The sequence below is a fragment of the Monodelphis domestica genome, chromosome 1, assembly GCF_027887165.1.
Source record: "Monodelphis domestica isolate mMonDom1 chromosome 1, mMonDom1.pri, whole genome shotgun sequence".
NCBI classification, from domain to species: domain Eukaryota; kingdom Metazoa; phylum Chordata; class Mammalia; order Didelphimorphia; family Didelphidae; genus Monodelphis; species Monodelphis domestica.
In genome coordinates, this window is record NC_077227.1 from 151,642,700 (window position 1) to 151,659,454 (window position 16,755).

Sequence of the window (16,755 nt, forward strand, 5' to 3'; positions counted from 1 at the left end):
AGATGCCTGAGAAAACTAGAATTAGCTCTAAAGAAATAGCCAAGGGCACAACTATGATTCACCTTGAGAAATAGAATTATAACTAACCAACCCTTTGGTGTATGCTAAAAGATTAGATGATCTCTAGCAGCTTTAAACCAGAAGTCAACTAATAAGACTTTTCCTAGGGATTCAGATAACACAGAAGAATATAAAAAGCGTACACTTGGGGATAGACCCTCTAAGTAAGTAGGCTCCACAAAATAACAATGTTTTGCCACAAAGAATTATTATCTAGTTTTCTTGTTTTCCCTCCATTAACATAATCCGCGATGAAGTGTAAGGGTCACTTTAGGAATATAATGTCATGAATCTAGGCTATGCCTGATTTTATAAATTATCTACATATAGACTCTGAGAAAGGGGCTTATGTCCTTGTTCAAATTATTGTTAACCATTACAGCTGTCAGACCTTACAGATCAATACTATTCCTTGACAATTATAATAAAGTTGCCAATATTGCCACATTATTGTTCACTATTACATTTCTTAAAAAATATATAATGTTTCTACTCTAACACGGATCAGTGGAATTTTGTGAGCTGTCTCAAAAAATTAAGCACTATTTTAATAACATCATTTCTATGGGAAAAGGCACTACAATCTATAACAACTTACAAAATTTTCAATGCAATTCATTTTTCAGACATACTTTGAGATCATTGCACACCATGATAAGTTAACTTTATGCTTGCTATCTGCTCAAATGAGTATATGTTGATATTAAGATGCATACCAGGGAAAGCATTGGAGGGAAGTAAAGAGGAGCAGTTAGTTCATATTCCCAAGGGCACATTTTCAAAGTGAAGAATCCTTAAGTTGTGGTTGTGAAAAGTTACTGAGATTGGAATTCCAGAAGCATTATCTATTGTACTACATCCTTATTGTTGCTGTTCAGTTGTTCAGTCATGTCCGACTCTTTGTGACTCCCATGAACCATAACATACAACGCTCTTCTATCCTCCACTTAAAGTCTGTCCAAGTTCATGTTCATTGCTTCCATAATACTATCTATCCATCTCATCCTCTGACATCCCCTTCTCCTTTTGCCTTCAATCTTTTCTAACATCAGGGTCTCTCCCAATGAGTCCTTTCTTCTCACGTGGCCAAAGTATTTAAGCTTCACTTCAGAATTGGACCTTCCAGTGAATAGTATGAATAAATTTCTTTAAGTATTGACTTATTTGGTATTTTTGCTGTCCAAGGAACTCTCAAAAATCTTCTCCAGCACCATAATCAAAAGCATTGATTCTGCAGCACTCGGCTTTCCTTAGAGTCCAACTCTCACAGTCATTCATTGCTATTGAAAAAAACAGTTTTGACTAGATGGACCTCTGTTAGCACAGGGATGTCTGCTTTTTAGTCTGTTGTTCAGATTTGCCATAGCTTTTCTTCCAAGGAGCAAGCTCAAAGTTACCATGAAGAGTCCCTTCTAGTCCCCAAATCCTTTGATTCTACTTTTTTTTAACTTCTCAAAATCTTTTAACTTAATTCCATGATAAACAGAGTATTTACAAGCTGAAACATAGTGGCAGAACTCAAACTCATTTGACTCTAGATACTCATGCTAAATAATTTAGAGGATTCTTCAGTTATATCTCCCTAACCGCGAAAAGTCTCTTAGATGACTTGGACTTCTTCATTAAATCCAGAAGTGACTAAAGAATTCCATGAGACCCTTTGACTAACAGGATTTTAAAAAATTGTTGATGGTTTTTAGATGTGTTTAACAAATGTGCAATTTTGTATACAATAAAGTGTTTTGCCTTATTATAGAAGTAATAATAGGTTACATTTATATGATGCTTTACGATTATAAGGCAACATGGTTTAGTGGGATAGAAAGCTGGTCTTAAAATCAGGAAGACCTAGGTTTGATATATGAAGTATGATGAATGTATGTATGACCCACTGGATGTATGATTCTTAACTTTTCATTGATCTAGGCAAATCTCTAAGATTAAATGTTGGAGGGAAGTTATAGACCTTTACTGATAAAGAGAGTTTCCTCTCTTAACAGATTCTTCTACCAGTAAAATCACAAGTCCAAACCCTCTTCCTTTACTATTTTGAAGCTCTTAACAAACAGTATCAAAGGGCAATATGGAACAGCACTAAGTGGACTGGATTCAGAGTCACAAGATTTGAGTTTAATCCTGGATTGACCACTTACTTGCCTGTATGATGGTGGCCAAGTCACTTTATTTCTCTGGTCACAAATTTTGTCTTCAGTAAAATGTTGGGGCTGGAATGGATAGACTTTAGATCTTCTGACTTTAAATCCAGGGCTCTTTTCACTAGCCAACATAGCTTCTTTGGGGAATTATCTTTTGAAATAAGCAATGAAGTCTAGCTTATAAAAAGATAGTGAAAATGGCAGAGCTATAACTTACACATTAACAAATGCTTGATAAAGAGTAGCTAGCTGACTCAGTGGAGAAAGAGCCAGGACAGACAGGAAAGTCCTGGGTTTGAATTAGGCCCCAGATACTTCCAATTATGTGACCCTGGGCAAGACACTTGACCCTAGTTGCCTAACTCTTACTATTCTTCTACCTTGGAACTGATACTTTAAGACAGAAGGTAAAAATGTTTTTAAAATGTTTATTAAATGAATACTATAATATTTACAAATTAAAATATCAGAGTTGTTCACTTTTGTCAGAAAGCCAAAAACCAAACAAACAAACAAACAATCATATAGGCTACTTTCATAGGTTGCTAAAAACAATCTATAAAAGAAGAAACAAATTGTCACAATCCACAAGAACACAATATTCCTACCAAAAGTACTAAAACATTCATTGAACTAGCTATCTTGTAAAGTCTTCCACCATTAGCAAAATATTGAAAACAGACTGACTTTTCCTTTTCTTTCTTTAAGAAAAAAATTGTTTTCATGAACATCATTAAATTTCAACAAAGCCAATTAAACTTGTTTTGCAACTGTTTACATTTGAATGAATGAATTTTAACACATAACATTCCATAGTAATGTGTCAGTCACTCTCTCCTAATGTCTATCAGTTTTATCTTTTTTTGTCCATCAATGTTTATACAATGTTTTCTTTTTTAAGTAGTCCAAATTTTTTGACTCTGGGTTTTGTTTATCTTTGATTTTCAGCTTAAAATTGGAAGACTAAGAGAAATATCTTCTTTGGGAGGAAGGAAAAGGAAAAATTAGATGAAAAAGAGATTTGAAATTGTACTTGTCACCCTATCTGTTCTTCATGCCACTTCTGTCAGCATCTAAAATGGGAAATTTGCCTGGCATTAATGTATTCATGTAAAATAGTGTTTTCTTCATCTTAATTGACAGATTAGTTTTTAGATGAAATTATTTTATAAATCAGTGTTTTCCTAACTATCATTTCCGTTCTATAGTAAAACCCCATTTCCTATATTTTAACAATAATGTTAATTTGACAAAACAAAAGCAATTGACTAATAAAGACTCAATCATACTTTTATCCTTTTATACAATTTATTGAATATTTATGAATCATAATTTCTCAGTAAAGGAAAAAGGATTTCCCCCCTCATTTTTCAAATAAAAGAGACCAATTTTCCCAATAAAATTTTCAGGGAAAAATTCCAATTTCTACTTTCCCCAAAAAATCATTTTAAAGAAAGTTACAAACTAATTCTGTGCAAACAAGGTTTTTTTTTTATTCCATCTGCATTTGTGTATTTGCTCTACTTTTTTTAATTTTTAAAGAAAAAAATCATTTCATGATCATTTTTATCTTACAGTAATTTTCTCATAAAATTCTCATAAAGCAGACGGTCTTCCTCTGACAAAAGACCTAGATGACTATCTAACCTACTTTTTGCCAATTATCATCATTAAAAACTTTAATAAGTCAGGGCAGCTGCTAGGTAGATTGAGAGCCAGGCCTAGAGATGGGCGGTTCTATGTTCAAATCTGACCTCAGACACTTCCTAGATGTGTGACCCTGGGCCAGTCATTTAACCCCCATTGCCTAGCCCTTACCATTCTTCTGCCTTGGAACCAATATACAGTATTGATTCTAAGATAGGAAACAAGGGTTTAAAAACAAAACAAAAACTTGAATAAGAATACTTTTAATGGGATACTACTGGGGTGTATGGGGTGCTCAGGGAGGAGTAATATCTTTGGTATGGAGGGCTTGTCGTGCCCTCTTAGGGCAGCTCTCCAGCCTCTGACCCTCACCTGACACCCTACTCTCACTTGTGGCTCCCAGTAGCTGCTAGCATGCAGCAGCGGCCACACCTCGGGCAACGGCTTTGACAGGCCTGCTAGACCTTGTGAGGGTAGCCATCGGGTTGTCGACTCCTGGTGAACCAAGGCTTTGCTCACCCAGCATGTGAAGACTGTTTCAGAGGAGCAGGCAGAAGAAACCAACAAGAAGGTTCAACGGCTGAGATGGCGATGCAGCAAGGCACTGTGGAGTGCTTAGGGCTTGTTGGAGCACAAAAGGCAACACGGCCAACCAATGCACCTGAGGAAGTCTCCAGGTGTAATGACTTTTTGTACCAATGGACCCAGGCTTCCAACGCCGAGAGAGTGGGACTCTCTCTGTGCATCGACTTTTCCACTTAAATCTTCATGCACAAGTGTCTTTGTGCACAAAAACACACAATCGTCATCCTCGGTTACCGAGAGACTACTACTACTGGGGTTGGATCCAGTGGTGGATTAAATACATAAGCCAAGCCCTTAAGGGATCCATGATTTGATCATTATAAATAATTATAAGTGAATATGGTTAAAACAATATGGTGTCCAATCTTCTGCAGATGAGCCCCTTAATATAGATTAGATGATCTTCTCATGATAGACATGATGATACTCCACTAGCATAGCTTTCAAGAACTAGGCACACCAGGATGATACACTATGGTAGAAAATTTGAATGCTTTAAGTAAATTGTTCATTCATCCCAGAAGTTAATGGGATGGAATTCAATTCTTGAATTACTCAGACCACTCTTGAAAACCACACTCCTACAATTATTGGTTGTCAACATTATGAACCAAGTCCAATAAAAATAATTAGTTTATTTTTTAAAAGTCTTATCTCTTTTAATCCATCTTCATCAAGATTGTGTACTTCTGATTTGCATATCTTTAAAGAGCTATAGATGACTTTGTACATTGTTAAAGGAAGACTCTTTTTGGACAGAACTTTCACACAAAGTTTGCTTGTCCATTTTAATCCAGAAGAATGGAGAAAAGCCAAAAAAGCAAAAGGGGCAACTGAAGGGACATCCTGGAGCAGATGTTGAGATCACGTACAAGCAGTGATAGAAACAAATAGTAAGAGATGATGCAAATGGGATTTACTGTCCCCCACCATGAAAAAGTGTGAACTCAGTTGATCTCAATAATACCAGTCCTTTTTTGTCTTTTTCTTTTCTTTTCCCTCTCTACTGCTCCCTTCCACCAGCCACAGGTGCCTAGAATCATGCTTTTGCACTTCTTGGTCAATTTTTTTTCTTTGATATCCTTATACATACACAAGAAGCAATGTAGTTTAAAGAATGAAGAGCTGATGTTGTGGCTGAGAAGAACTGCATTCAAGGCCTGCCTCTGGCACATACTGACTGTGATCCCTTAGGCAAATCACTTAAACCCTAAGTAAATAAAGCAAAAGAAAGAGTAGTAATGAAGGGGAAAATCTGGAATACAGTGAAGATTTAATCCTGAAGTATTTAATTAGTTGAAAGTAAAAAATGAGAACTAGGCAGCATAAATAACAATAGCAACTATAATAATTTTTATTGAGTTTAAACCAATATGAATTTAATTGTCACAATAAGAAAGTCAAAAAGATCAGAAAGCATCTTAGTCAGCACATTTTCAAATTGTTTGCTAAACAGAGAGATTTGTCTACTGAAGTCAACATTGAATTAGAATATAAACTCACTGGTAAAAAAAGTATGAAAAAAATGATAGTCAATCATAAGCACTATCATCTCATAAAACCAAATTAAGTAGAAGACTGGTCTAAAGAAAATATGACACTACATCTAAGAAAAGTCATCCCATATAATTCAAATATTAAAATACTAAAAATGACTTTTACAATGAAAATGGGGGATCCAGGCAGAATTTTAATGGTTTATTAATAAAAAGAGAAGATGAGAAATGAAAGAGAGAGAAGATAGAAGAGATAGTGGTAGAGTTCTCTAAAGGAAGGATTAACCTAATGTAATCAAGGAAAGATGACAAAAAGCAAAGAAGATATGAAAGGTAATGAAAATGGAGCCAAGAGAAGTAGATGGAACCATCATGGGCAAGCAGGGGAAGAATTCCACAGAATTCTAAAGAGAATTCAAATAAGAAAACGGTTGGCCCAAAGGCTGTTTGGGCACTCTTGGACATCTCACCTTTCTTCTCTTCTGACTCTCTCTCACCATAGATTCAGTCATGAGTTAGGGAGCAGAGTTGGGTTGCCATTACCTTTTCCTATTTGGCTTGTGCTTATTACTGTTTTGTCTGAAGATCATCTTATGCCATCATTTCATTCTTGAAAAGACATTTAATCTCCCATCAAATATAGATATAGAAATATAGGGGCAGGTTCTATACAATCCCTCTGTCGTACCCCTTTCCTCCCTTTACCTCTTTGACATAAAAATAAATTCATAAATTAGTATATCAAGATTTGTCTTTGAAGTTTATAATAAGGAAGGAAGATTCAAAGTCATCAAGAAGCAGAGCTGGGAGGGGCTTGGCTCACTCTGGATCAGGTCCAGACTCCATTAGGCTCTGGTGGAGAAAGAGGAAGTGCTGCCTCTAACCAGCCTCTCCAACAGTTGGTTTCCTGTTTCCTAGTATTGGGAAGGATCTCTATCTCTCTATCCCACCAATACACTAATTATAGATTCTCCATTTAACTGAGGCCTAATATTCTTCCCTCTGATGCATAGGAAAAACCAGTCCATGCAAAAGCATAAGTAAAGACAGTGAGACCAACTCCAGCTTAATTTTATCTAACTTTCTCTCAGTCCATTGATCCTCCGTGTCATGCCTCTTGAGCCAACTGTCACCCTTCCTCCTTGGTTCATGCCACCCAGGGGATATTCACTCTGCCTCGTTTTTCACTATCTTAGTTGTTAGCTTTCCTGCTGACCCCAGGGGGACACCAGAGTTTAGATTCTAGTCCCATGATCAAGGTACCCTTAATAACTTTCTTCATGCAGGACCATAACAAAAAAATGAAAAAAAGATTTTCAAAAATTACTACAGCAAACTTTTCTCCATCATGAATAGTGGAACCTCCATATTTGGACCATTATCATAACTGAAGAGTTTACCAAGGAACTAGAAATGGTAGTAAAGAACAAAAAGGGAAGATAGGCTGGTCAAGTAAAATAAGATATAATAGGTGGATGGCTAGGGCAATTCATTGCTACCCTTGAGATATCTGGGGAAAATGAGGAAAGCCTGTAGTATATTGGATGCCTCTTCCCATGGAGAATTTTTTGGGTGGATATTGACAGAACTAATACAGAATGGGCAGGCAAGGATTGGTTGTGATATGCATTGTTGAGAAGTCCCAAACTGATGAAATCAGAGATCCTTTGAGCATAGAATAATTCTTTTAAAATGAAAGTGTGTGTATATGGGTGTGCAAACTAATTAATGATCCCAGGAGTCCCCTGCATGTTTAGCTTGACATCATTTGCACCATGGCCTGCTTAGCATTAGAATTCTTGGCTTTGTTTATGTGGATTCATGAAAGCATTTCACTTCATGCTTTTCAATTGTTGTAATCTAGAAATACTCTTCTTGGCCCAAAAAGAAGGATGGAAGATTAGAGTTAGAAAAGACCTTAGAGGTTGTCTAGTCTAGTATTTATATTGTTTTCAAGTATGAGGCTTACAATTTAGATGATACTCGCATGATAGTAGTTAACCCATTATTATGCACTGAGGAAAAAAATGGCAATATAGGCTTTAGGTATGGATTTCTGGGCCTTTTCCAATATACCAGGTACCTTGCAGGGGTCAATGAGTCACAGATTTGGAAGCAGTGATTCTATTGCTCTAGCCTTACAGATAAGGTTGAGTCTAGGTTGAGATATCTACTTAATGGCAAGATCAAGACTAGAACCGAGGTCTTTTGTCTCCCAGTCTTTACCTTTTTTATATTATCAGGATATGCTACAAAAATGACTTTAATAATAATTTTTTTATATTTTGGGAACCTCTCTCATTCCTTGTTCACCTGATAATTTTGTCACATATTAAGCATTCTGACCATGCTTTCTCATTCTATTAGACTGAGAAAGACAGCAATCAATTCTTTTCTTATTCCCCTGATTCCATCACTAATCAGTTGTGGAGCCATTTTACTCCATTAACATTGTTATATTGTGACATCATTAAAATTCCTTGGAATGTTGCAGCTCAGTTATCATATTAAGGTACTATTTAGAAAGCATTGAAAGAGGTAAATTTTAATAGAAAAATCAAGATATGAACAGAAAAATCAATAGCAACCATAGTAACAAAAGCTATTTCTCCATGCAGGCAGAAATGCAAGAAGCAAATAAGTTTGGTTCAAATATCCCATTATCAAAATTAAGGAAGTTTTTTGTTTGTCAAGAGTATAGACAATCTCATTACCAGACAGTCCTAAAATAATATTTGTCCATAGTGTCAATAGTAAGTGGAAATACAAACATCTTATCAGGAGACCTGGGGGTTCAGTAGCAGTTATATTAAACTTTCCCCAAATGACCCAGCTTCTTTTCAGTATGGCCCCATGGAGCCTGAGAATACATATTCATTTCAATGTTATCTGTGGCACATAAGCCAAACAATTATTTCCACTGAAATAATTTTCAAAGGCTAGCTTGTAAATTATTCTAGCATATAACCTTGCTTTCTTCCCTTAGAGATAATAATTAAGAAGGCAGCTCCAGTGTAAAATTCTAAAATACCTTTTATTTCATGTCAGAAGCTGGTTTGTAAAGAGTTAAGAAGATAGAGAAAGGGGAGAGACCTATTACAGATAGTCTTCTCAAGTTTAGTCACAAAAGAGATAAAGGATGAGAGCAGGGATGGAAGGATCAAATGAGGGTTTGGGGGTGATTGGTGAGACATAAACATGTTGGTATGCAGTAGGAAATGATCCAGTAGAGAGGTAAAGGTTGAAAATGAGTGAGAGAATGGCACTAACAGAGGGATGGATCTTCTGGAGGAGAAGAGAAGGAATGGGGTCAATAGAGCAGGTTATCCTTAATAAACAGTCAGACTACATCATCATGTAAAATAAGAGTAAGATAAGAGGAGATAGTGGCAGAAAGCATATGAGACAAGGAAGAAGGAAGAAGAGGGAGCTCAGAGCAAATGGTATTGATTTTTTTTTCCTGTAAAATATGAGGCAAGGTTCTCTACTAAGAGGATGAGGGAAAGTGGAGTCATGAAGAGGCTTGATGAGTGATTAGAAGGTTGAGAATACCTGCTGTTGTGAATAGAATTACCTAGCAGTAGTGAGGCCCCAATTAAGATTGTTTAACATAAATCTGTAGTGGAACCATTCAGAATGATTGTATAATATTCTCCAACTTTGCTCAGCAGTACATGTAGAGGAGTGAAGCCTATAAATGGTGGGAGTCATCCAGGTCTGAGGCTTGGTAGAGTATAATAGGTGGAATGATGAGGAGGTTATAGATTCATGACAAGAGTACACTGTAGAACTGAATTGGTTCAGCAAGGAGTCAAGATGGGAAAAAGAAGAGAGAATGGCTAGTGCAGAGGAGATGAACTTGGGAGAACTGTGGAGTCAGGGTATTGGAGGTCACAGTGCAGAAGAAGAGTAGGGTTTTTTGTAAGAGAAGCAAAGGGAGAGGTGAAAAAAACAATTGATTATGTTTGGACAAAGGGATTTCAGAATTCCTGAATGTAGAGATGTTATACTTGATAGCTATGGCAAGAATAAGAATATGGCCTTTTTTGTGTGTGGTGGGACAAAAGAGTATATTAGAGGATATTGGTAGGTTTGTAAGGGGTAAAAGTAGGGGTTGTTGACTGAATATATTATACTAGTGGTCACCAGGGATTAATTCAATCCCAATAAAATACTCAAGTCAGTTTGGTATTTTTATGGTGGTTTAATTACAATAGAGGGAAGAAATGAAGGAGAAGGAGAAGGGGAGAGAGAGAGAGAGAGAGAGAGAGAGAGAGAGAGAGAGAGAGAGAGAGAGAGAGAGAGAGAGAGAGAGAGAGAGAGAGAGAGAGAGAGAGAGAGAGAGAGAGAGAGAGAGAGAGAGAGAGAGAGAGATTTAAACTGTTTCAGCCTGGGCTGAGCCAGGCAAGAGTTCAGAGTCCTTGGCCAAGGGGCCTTCTCAATCTAGCTCAGCTTCCAGCCACAAGGCCTCCTCCAAGATGCTCCTCCTAGAAGGATAGCATCTTAGGAGGTAAAGGAAAAAAGGAATCACCAAGTTACTCAACAAGCATGCTAAGGACTCCGCCTTAAGCTCCCAACACTGAAAGAGCCCAATGTCTCCGCAAGAGAGAGCAAGAGAAAGAGAGGAAGTGACATGAAAAATATAGACCATTCTTTATATCATTTCCTGCATCTCACATGTACCAATGGTAGCTTAAGCTAGACTTAGGACTACCCAGGGGGTCTGTCAGTTGTTTCTTATTTGCCACTTGCTAGCAAATGTCTGTCATAGGCTATCCTCCTTAACACTTAATCCTTAAGTAAGGGTGCATACATTCCTGGTTCCTAGGATTTTTTTCCCATTTGAATAAGTTTATTTAATCAATTTAGAACATTAGTCCTTGGTTACAATAATAATATTAGTTCCCTCCCTCCCCTCCACCCACTCTTCCAATAAAAGCCAACGCACAATTTCATTGGTTGTTACTTCTGTCCTTGATCAGAACCTATTTCCATGTTGTTGTTTACACAAGGATGTTCATTTAGAGTCTATGTCTCCAACCATATCCCTTTCACCCATGTATTCAAGCGGTTGTTTTCCTTCTGTATTTTTACTCCCACAGTGTTTCCTCTGAATGTGGATAGTGGTTTTTCTCGTAGGTTCCTCCAAGTTGTTCAGGGTCATTGCATTGCCACTAATGGAAAAGTCAATTACATTCAATTGTACCATAGTGTATCAGTCTCTGGGTACAATATTTTCCTGGTTCTGCTCCACTCATTCTGCATTAATTCCTGGAGGTTGTTCCAGTCCCCATGGAATTCCTCCACTTTATTATTCCTTTCAGCACAATAGTATTCCATCACCAAGATATACAACAATTAGTTCAGTCATTCCCCAATTGAAGGACATCCCCTCATTTTCCAATTTTTTGCCACCACAAAGAGTGCAGCTATGAATATTTTTGTACATATCTTTTTCCTTATTATCTCTTTGGGGTACAAACCCAGCAGTGCTATGGCTGGATCAAAGGGCAGACAGTCTTTTATCGCCCTTTGGGGATAGTTCCAAATTGCCCTCCAGAATGGCTGGATCAATTCACAGCTCCACCAGTACTGCATTAATGTCCCATCTTTGCCACATCCCCTCCAACATTCATTACTTTCCTTTGCTGTCATGTTAGCCAATCTGCTAGGTGTGAGGTGATACCTCAGAGTTGTTTTGATTTGCATTTCTCTGATTATAAGAGATTTAGAACACCTTTTCATGTGCTTATTAATAGTTTTGATTTCTTTAACTGAAAATTGCCTATTCATGTCCCTTGCCCATTTTTCAATTGGAGAATGGCTTGATTTTTTGTACAACTGGTTTAGCTCTTTATAAATTTGAGTAATTAGACCTTTGTCAGAGGTTTATGTTATGAAGATTGTTTCCCAATTTGTTGCTTCCCTTCTAATTTTGGATGCATTAGTTTTGTTTGTACAAAAAACTTTTTAATTTCATGTAATCAAAATTATTGATTTTATACTTTGTGACTTTTTCTAGCTCTTGTTTGGTTTTAAAGTCCTTCCTTTCCCAAAGATCTAACAAGTATACTATTGTGTTCACCTAATTTGCTTATAGTTTCCTTCTTTATATTCAGGTCATTCACCCATTCTGAATTTATCTTGGTGTAGGGTGTCAGATGTTGAAACAAACCTAATCTCTCCCATATTGTCTCTCAATTTTCCCAGCAGTATTTTATAAAAAAGCAGGTTTTGGTCCCCAAAACTGGAATCTTTGAGTTTATCTGTCCTGCTAAGGTCATTGACCTCGAAGTCTATTCCACTGATTCTCCTTTCTATCTCTTAGCCAGTACCAAACAAGGCCTCCTTCCTTTGCATTTTTTTTTCATGATTTCCCTGGATAGCCTTGATCTTTTGTTCTTCCAAATGAACTTTGTTATGTTTTTCTCTAATTCAGTACAAAGTTTTTTGGTAGTTCAATGGGTATGGCACTAAATAAGTAAATTAATTTTGGTAGGATTGTCATTTTTATTATGTTAGCTCATCTCACCCATGAGCAATCAATGTTTTTCCAATTGTTTAGATCTAGTTTTAACTGTGTGGAGAGTGTTTTGTAGTTGTGTTCATATATTTCCTGTGTTTGTCTCGGCAGATAGATTCCTAAGTATTTTATATTGTCTAGGGTGATTTTAAATAGTATTTCTCTTTCTAATTCTTGATGCTGAAATGGATTGGAGATATATAAAAATGCTGATGACTTATGCGAGTTTATTTTGTATCCTGCAACTTTGCTAAAGTTGTTGATTGTTTCAACTAGCTTTTTGGTTTATTCTCTAGGATTCTTTAAGTAAACCATCATATCATCCTCAAAGAGTGATAGGTTGGTCTCCTCATTGCCAATTTTAATACCTTCAATTTCTTTTTCTTCTCTAATTGCTACTGCTAGTGTTTCTAGTACAAAGTTAAATAATAAAGGTGATAATGGGCATCCTTGTTTTACTCCTGATCTTATTGGAAGGCTTCTAGTTTATCCCCATTGCAGATGATGTTTGCTGATGGTTTTAGATATATACTGTTTTAGTGTTTTCAATAGGAATGGGTTTTGTACTTTATCAAAGGCTTTTTCTGCATCTATTGAGATAATCAAGTGATTTTTGTCAGTTTGCTTGTTAATATCGTCAATTATGTGGATGGTTTTCATAAAATTGAACCATCCTTGCATTCCTGGTATAAATCCTACCTGGTCACAGTGGATAACCCTTGTGATGACTTGTTGGAGTCTTTTTGCTAGTATCCTATTTAAGATTTTTGCATCTATATTCATTAGGGAGATTGGTCTATAGCTTTCTTTCTCTGTTTTTGACCTGCCTGACTTTGGGATCAGTACCATGTTTGTGTTGTAAAATGAATTTGGTAGAACTCCTTGGCTTATTCTGTCAAATAGTTTGTATAATATTGGGATTAGTTGTTCTTTGAATGTTTAATAGAATTCATTTGTGAATCCATCTGGACCTGGGGGTTTTTTCTTAGGGATTTCTTTGATGGCTTGTTCAATTTCTTTTTCTGATATGGGGTTGTTTAGGTAATTTAATTATTCCTCTTTTAGTCTAGGCAATTTATATTTTTGTAAGTATTCATCCATATCACCTAGATTGCCATATTTGTTGCCATATAATTGGCATAGTAGTTTTTAATGATTGCCTTAATTTCCTCCTCATTAGAGGTGAAGTTTCCCTTTTCATCTTGGATAATGTTAATTTAGTTTTTTTCTTTCCTTTTTTTAATTAGACTGACTAGTACTTTATCTATTTTATTTGTTTTTTTCAAAGTACCAGCTTCTAGTCTTGTTTATTAAGTCAATAGTTCTTTGACTTTCAATTTTATTAATTTCTCCATTGATTTTTAGGATCTCTAATTTAGTCTTCATCTGAGGATTTTTAATTTGTTCACTTTCTAGTTTTTAAATTTGCATGCCCAATTCATTGACCTCTGCCCTCCTTAATTTGTTAATATATGAACTCAAGGATATAAATTTCCCCGAGTACTGCTTAGGCTGTATCCCATAGGTTTTGAAAGGATGTCTCATCATTGTAATTTTCTTCAATGAAGTTATTGTTTTCATGATTTGTTCTTTAACTAACCAGTTTTGGAGAATAATATTTTTTAATTTCCAATTAATTTTTGATTTACCTCTCCATGTACCCTTACTCATTATTATTTTCATTGCATTGTGATCTGAGGTTTCATTTATTATTTCTGCTATTTTGCACTTGTTTGCAATGTTTTTATGCCCTAATACATGGTCAATTTTTGTGAATGTACCATGTACTGCTGAAAAGAAGGCACATTCCTTTATGTCCCTATTTATTTTTCTCCACATGTCTACTAACTCTAATTTTTCTAAGAGTTCATTCACTTCTTTTACCTCTTATTTATTTTTGGTTTGATTTATCTAATTCAGATAGAGGAAGTTTCAGGTCTCCCACTAGTATAGTTTTTCTATCTATTTCATCCTTGAGCTCCTCTAGTTTCTCCTTTAGAATTTTGGATGTTATATCATTTGGTGTATACATATTGAGTACAGATATTTCCTCATTGTCTATACTGCCTTTTATTAGGATGCAATTACCTTCCCTATCTCTTTTAACTAGATTTATTTTTACTTTGGCTTTGTCGGATAACATGATTGTGACTCCTGCCTCCTTTTTATCAGTTGATGCCCAATAGATTTAGCTCTACCCTCCTACTTTCACCCTATGTGTATCTACCTTCCTCATGTGTGTTTCTTGTAGATAGCATATGGTAGGGTTTTGGATTCTAATCCACTCTGCTATTCACTTGCATTTTATGGGTGAGTTCATTCCATTCACATTCAGAATTATGATTACTAGCTGTGTATTACCCAGCATTTTGATTTCTACTCCTGGTCCTGCCTTTTCTTCTTTCACTATTTCCTTCTATACCAATGTTTGTTTTTAACCAATCCCCCTAGTTCCCACCCTTATTTTACTTCCCTTTCTACCCCCCTCCCTTCTTATTCTTCCCCTTATTTTCCATGTAATCTTTCTAAAACTACCCCCTACCCTCTCCCTCCCTTGTAATGCTTCCCTCCCCACCAGTCTGTTTGTTACCCTTCTACTCCCCTATAGGGAACAAATCTATTCTCTTCCCCAATGGATTGGATTGTTCTTCCCTCTTTGGGTCAATTTCAAAGCATGTAAGAGTTGAGTATTTCCTTTCTCCAACCTCTTTACCCTTCCAGTGTATTGATATTCTCCCCACTCCCACTGCGAGCTTCTTCGTGATATATAAATTTACCCCCATTTCTTTATTTTCCCATTTCTTTTAGTATTAACCTCTTTTTTAGCTCTAGTTGTATATATATATATATATATATATATATATATATACACACACACATGTGTATGTATTTATGCATGCATATATCTATATACCTATTTATGTCTTGTTCTTTTCATTCTATACAGTTTGTCACTGTTCCCTCTAAGTGTAATTCTTTTAGCTTCCCAGGTAATAACAACAGTTTTTAAGAGTTACCAATGACCTCTTTTCTTATAGGGATACATGTCATTTTAACTTATTATCTAAAAAAAATTTTTGTGTGTTGTTTTGTTTTGTTTTTCTTTTTTCCCTCTTTTTTAATTACCTTTTGATGATTCTCTTGAGTTCTGTGCTCGGACATCAAATTTTCTGTTCAGGTCTGGTCTTTTCTTTACAAATTCTTGGAATTCTTCTATTTTGTTGAATGACCATACTTTCCCCTGTAAGAATATAGTCAGTTTTGCTGGGTAGTTGATTATTGGTTGTAGATCTAGTTCCCTTGCTTTCCAGAATATCATATTCCATGCCTTTAGGTCCTTCAGTGTGGGTGCAGCCAGATCCTGCATTATCTTCACTGTGGTTCTGTGGTATATGAATGACTTCTTCTTGGCAGCTTGTAATATCTTTCCTTTGGTCTGATAGTTCTTGAATTTGGTTATAACATTCCTGGGTGTTGTCAGTTGGGGATTAAGTACAGTAGGTGATCTGTGGAGTCTTTAAATCTCCACTTTTCCCTCTTGTTCTAGGATATTGGCGCAGTTTTCTTGAATAATTTCCTGTAGTATTATGTCCAGGATTTTTCTTTTGTCATGGTCTTCTTGTAGACCAATGATTCTTAAATTGTCTCTCCTTGAACAAGTTTCTAAATCCTCTGTTTTGTGAATGAGATGCTTCATATTTTCCTCAATTTTTTCATTCTTTTGGTTTTGTTTTATAGTGTCCTGCTGCCTTGTGAGGTCACTTAATTCTAGTTGTTGTATTCTGGTTCTTAACTACTGGATTTCATCCCTGACTTTTTGGTCATCCTTCTCATTCTGGTTTGATTTTCTTTGGAGGTCATCTTTCATTCTCTTTACTTCATCTTTCATCTCCTTTGTCTCATCTTTCATCTTCTTTGCCTCATTTTCCAGCTGGTTGATTTTGGCTTTCAAGACACTATTTTCTTGTTTTAGTTCAAGTGCCTCTGTTTCCAGATGACTTATCTTAGTTTTAGCTTCTTTTCCCAATTGTCTTCAGCCTCTCTTAATTGTGTTTTGAGTTCTTCCACAGCCTGTATCCATTTTGCTGGGATTTCTGATTTGTTGTTTGCTGATCTCTCCCCCTCTGTTCCATTTGCAGAATAGAAGCTGTCTATTGTAATTTCTTTCTTCTTTTCCTGTTGTTTGCTCCCCATATTTGTTTGTGCTCTTGCTCCTCTCATTTTTTTGGTTTTGGGGCTTTCTGTCAGTCTCCCCTCTTGGAGCTTTGTCAGATCTCTCAGTGCAGTC